General features: G+C 46.1%; 1 long non-coding RNA gene across 1 annotated transcript; it reads left to right on the top strand.

The window, feature by feature from the left end:
* Positions 1–2433: 2433 nt before the first annotated feature.
* LOC121846111 lies at positions 2434–3120 on the top strand. Its single transcript, XR_006083020.1, has 3 exons — positions 2434–2495; positions 2715–2730; positions 3096–3120. It is a non-coding gene; the product is annotated as an uncharacterized LOC121846111 (long non-coding RNA).
* Positions 3121–5391: the final 2271 nt, after the last annotated feature.

Here is a 5391-nt window from a genome sequence, read left to right as displayed (position 1 = left end):
CACAGACATATCACACAGAGACATATCCACACACACACATATCACTCACACAGAGACATATCCACACACACACATATCACTCACACAGACATATCACACACACACACATATCACTCACACAGACATATCACACAGACATATCCACACACACACACACACACACACACACACACACACACACACACACACACACACACACACACACACACACACACACACACACACACACACACACATCACTCACACAGACATATCACACAGAGACATATCCACACACACACATATCACTCACACAGACATATCACACACACACACACACATGTCACACACACACAAATCACCCACACACACACATATCACCCACACACACACCCACACATATCACTCACACACACACACACACACACACACACACACACACACACACACACACACACATATCACACAGACACACACATATCACACACACATATCACACACACACACACACACACACACACACACACACACATATCACACAGACACACACATATCACACACACACATATAACAGTCACACATATCACACACACACACACACACACACACACATCACACACACACATATCACACACACACATATCACACACACACACACACACCCATATCACACACACACACATATCATACACACACACACACATCGCGCACACACACACACACACACACACACACACACACACACACACACACATATATCACATACACATATATCACACACACACATATCACAGACACACATATCACACACACATATATCACAGACACACATATCACACACACACATATCACACACACATATCACACACACACACACACATATCACACACACATACACACACACATACAACACACACACCAATCAATCACACACACACATATTACAGACACACACACACACACATATCACAGACACACATGTCACACACATACACACACACATATCACAGACACACGTCACACACTCACACACACATATACACGTACACACACACACACACACACACACACATATCACACACACACATATCACACACACACATATCACAGACACACATATCACACACACATGTATCAAAGACACACATTTCACAGACACACACATCACAGACAGACACATATCACACACACACATCACACACACACACATATCATATCACTGAGTATTTTTCTTGAAGCTTAAAACGTTGCTTACCAAATGAAAGTGGACTCGAGTCGGAGTTACAGTTTTTTCCAACTGCTTACACACAAAATCTTTTCATGTCACATGATTTTTGAAACCTCTCACTCAAAGTGCAAAACTACACACCAAATATCCAAAACCATAAGCTATTTGTCAGCGTTTGACTCAGTTGTCAATTGCATAAAACACTTTTTTCAAAACACTACACACAATTATCTACCTAAAACACAAAAATCGAACAGGAAGTGACTTGCTTTCCTTTTCCAAACACAACCAATCAAAATGCTACACTTATTCATCAGGTCACACACTCCTCACATGTGCAAACACTAATAGCTTAACTGATCACTAACCAATCACTGCTTTACTGTAGAATAGGCCTATAAATAGGTCAAAGGTTAGATTACCAGTTTTGAACAATGGATGCCAACAATGGACAGAGAGCAAGAGGAGTAGGAGGGAGAGGAAGAGGATGAGGGCAAAGAAGAGAAGGAAGGAGAGCCATCTCTGATGAGATTAGGGCAAAACTTGTTGATCATGTGATCAACCACGGTTTGACCATGAGAGAGGCTGGACTGAGAGTCCAGCCCAAATTGAGTCGATTTACAGTGGCGTCCATAATTCAAACCTTCAGAAATGAGAACAGGTATGCAACTATCTAATGACTATTTTAGCATTACAGCAATGTACTGTAAAATACGTACGACTGCATAGTATTGCATAAACATTTGTAACTCTCAGCCATCCATTTACTGCACTGCATTGAATGAATGAGGTTGGTTATCATGCTGTACTACATTTTTTTGTACTGTATGCTGAACACATACTGTGTTTGAATTCTGTACAGAGTGGAAAGGCAAAGACATCATGGAGGACGAGGACGCTTGTTTACAGATGTACAAGAGACTGCAATTATAATTATGGTCTATGTGGGGACATAGAGGTTGCCTCTGTCCATGGTTGGATACACCATGCTAGGAGATACTTCCCTCCATGTGGGGACATAGAGGTTGCCTCTGTCCATGGTTGGATATGCCACGCTAGGAGATACTTCCCTCTATGTGGGGACATAGAGTTTGCCTCTGTCCATGGTTGGATATGCCATGCTAGGAGATACTTCCCTCCATGTGGGGACATAGAGGTTGCCTCTGTCCAAGGTTGGATACACCACGCTAGGAGATACTTCCCTCCATGTGGGGACATAGAGGTTGCCTCTGTCCAAGGTTGGATACGCCATGCTAGGAGATACTTCCCTCCATGTGGGGACATAGAGGTTGCATCTGTCCAAGGTTGGATACGCCATGTGCCATGGTAGGAGATACTTCCCTCCATGTGGGGACATAGAGGTTGCCTCTGTCCAAGGTTGGATACGCCATGTGCCATGGTAGGAGATACTTCCCTCCATATGGGGACATAGAGGTTGTCTCTTTCCATGGTTGGATACGCCATGTGCCATGGTAGGAGATACTTCCCTCCATATGGGGACATAGAGGTTGCCTCTGTCCAAGGTTGGATACGCCATGTGCCATGGTAGGAGATACTTCCCTCCATATGGGGACATAGAGGTTGCCTCTGTCCAAGGTTGGATACGCCATGTGCCATGGTAGGAGATACTTCCCTCCATATGGGGACATAGAGGTTGCCTCTGTCCAAGGTTGGATACGCCATGTGCCATGGTAGGAGATACTTCCCTCCATATGGGGACATAGAGGTTGCCTCTGTCCAAGGTTGGATACGCCATGTGCCATGGTAGGAGATACTTCCCTCCATATGGGGACATAGAGGTTGCCTCTGTCCAAGGTTGGATACGCCATGTGCCATGCTAGGAGATACTTCCCTCCATATGGGGACATAGAGGTTGCCTCTGTCCAAGGTTGGATACACCATGCTAGGAGATACTTCCCTCAATATGGGGACATAGAGGTTGCCTCTGTCCATGGTTGGATACACCATGCTAGGAGATACTTCCCTCAATATGGGGACATAGAGGTTGCCTCTGTCCAAGGTTGGATACACCATGCTAGGAGATACTTCTCTCTATGTGGGGACATAGAGGTTGCCTCTGTCCATGGTTGGATACGCCATGTGCCATGCTAGGAGATACTTCCCTCCATATGGGGACATAGAGGTTGCCTCTGTCCAAGGTTGGATACGCCATGTGCCATGCTAGGAGATACTTCCCTCCATATGGGGACATAGAGGTTGCCTCTGTCCAAGGTTGGATACACCATGCTAGGAGATACTTCCCTCAATATGGGGACATAGAGGTTGCCTCTGTCCAAGGTTGGATACACCATGCTAGGAGATACTTCTCTCTATGTGGGGACATAGAGGTTGCCTCTGTCCATGGTTGGATACGCCATGCTAGGAGATACTTCCCTCCATGTGGGGACATAGAGGTTGCCTCTGTCCAAGGTTGGATACGCCACACTAGGAGATACTTCCCTCCATGTGGGGACATAGAGGTTGCCTCTGTCCAAGGTTGGATACGCCATGCTAGGAGATACTTCCCTCCATGTGGGGACATAGAGGTTGCCTCTGTCCAAGGTTGGATACGCCATGCTAGGAGATACTTCCCTCCATATGGGGACATAGAGGTTGCCTCTGTCCAAGGTTGGATACACCATGCTAGGAGATACTTCTCTCTATGTGGGGACATAGAGGTTGCCTCTGTCCATGGTTGGATACGCCATGCTAGGAGATACTTCCCTCCATGTGGGGACATAGAGGTTGCCTCTGTCCAATGTTGGATACGCCACACTAGGAGATACATCCCTCCATGTGGGGACATAGAGGTTGCCTCTGTCCAAGGTTGGATACGCCATGCTAGGAGATACTTCCCTCCATGTGGGGACATAGAGGTTGCCTCTGTCCAAGGTTGGATACGCCATGCTAGGAGATACATCCCTCCATGTGGGGACATAGAGGTTGCCTCTGTCCAGGGTTGGATACACCATGCTAGGAGATACTTCCCTCGATGTTTGGCAAGAGAAAACGTATCCTGTGATGTGGACGAAGTATTGTGGCCAGACTCAGGCCGGAGAAGAGATGAAGCATAGCTTAGCACTGGTGATCCCCACCCCTCCTACCAATTCCTGGACTGACCCCCCGGGACCCCACACACACAAATTGTGTTCTTTACTGTATTCTAAAGAATATACTTTTGGTTTACATAAATATTTTCTGTTTCTACATTGCATTGGTGTTTACAGTGTACTTGTTACCCCTCTCAGCAGATTACTTTCACTGTAGAACATTGTATTGAAATGTAGATATAAGCCTATGAAAGACCAAAGAGCTTTAGATTTAGAACAACAGTGTTTACATGGTATATCCAAAAATGTACTATTATGAAAGCAGTGTTGGCCATTTGATGCAAATGCTTCATTCTGACATTTGTTTATGGCATTTTGAATGCAGTGTTACATTTTGAAGGAGATGTGAGGCATTTTACATTTTGTGTGTGCAGTTTTGGGAATTGTGTGTAGAGTTTTGAAAAAAAGGAGACAGTTTTGAAAACTTGTGTAAGCAGTTGGAAAAAACTGTAATGTGCTGTTGTGGTTTTGGAAGTTGGTATTGAAGTCCATGGGGAGATGGATTCTGAGCACAGAGTCTCCTATGGCCGAGGGCCTGAGGCTGAAGTAAGGAGTGTGTGGATGCTTTCTGGGTGGTAATGTGAACAGTCAATATATCAGTCAATGTTGGCCTTGACAGCTCTCTCTCTCTCTCTCTCTCTCTCTCTCTCTTTCCCTCTCCCTCCTCCCGGCCTTGTTCTACCTTTTTCTGTATTCGAAGTGTCCCAATCGACAGTCTGGGGGCCACAAGAAAGCAGCTTGCTGGCCTGACGTGGCTCCTAGGCCTTGAATTCTAGTCCACAGCTCTACTTTCTCCGTATCACTGTGTCCATTCAGGTCTTCAGTAATGGAAATCAGGTCCCTTCAGATGCATGCTGGGCAGAGGGTGTGGCCAGTGGGTATATTACTAGGTGTAAACGCCACACTGAGATTTACAGGGGTTAGAGGGGTATCGCCCAGTTTCAACAGGGTGGGGTGTTGAGGTGGGGTGTCAGGGCCTGGACCCCAGGCTAGGGGGTAGACTGAGGGTAAGATGGGGTCCAGGGGCCCTGAAAGAGCGCTCACAGTGTGTCTAGGATGGGGGGTAGACTGAGG

The sequence above is a fragment of the Oncorhynchus tshawytscha genome, unplaced genomic scaffold (genome assembly GCF_018296145.1).
Source record: "Oncorhynchus tshawytscha isolate Ot180627B unplaced genomic scaffold, Otsh_v2.0 Un_scaffold_12182_pilon_pilon, whole genome shotgun sequence".
Classification (NCBI taxonomy): Eukaryota; Metazoa; Chordata; class Actinopteri; order Salmoniformes; family Salmonidae; genus Oncorhynchus; species Oncorhynchus tshawytscha.
This window is presented reverse-complemented; position numbering and strand designations above follow the sequence as displayed.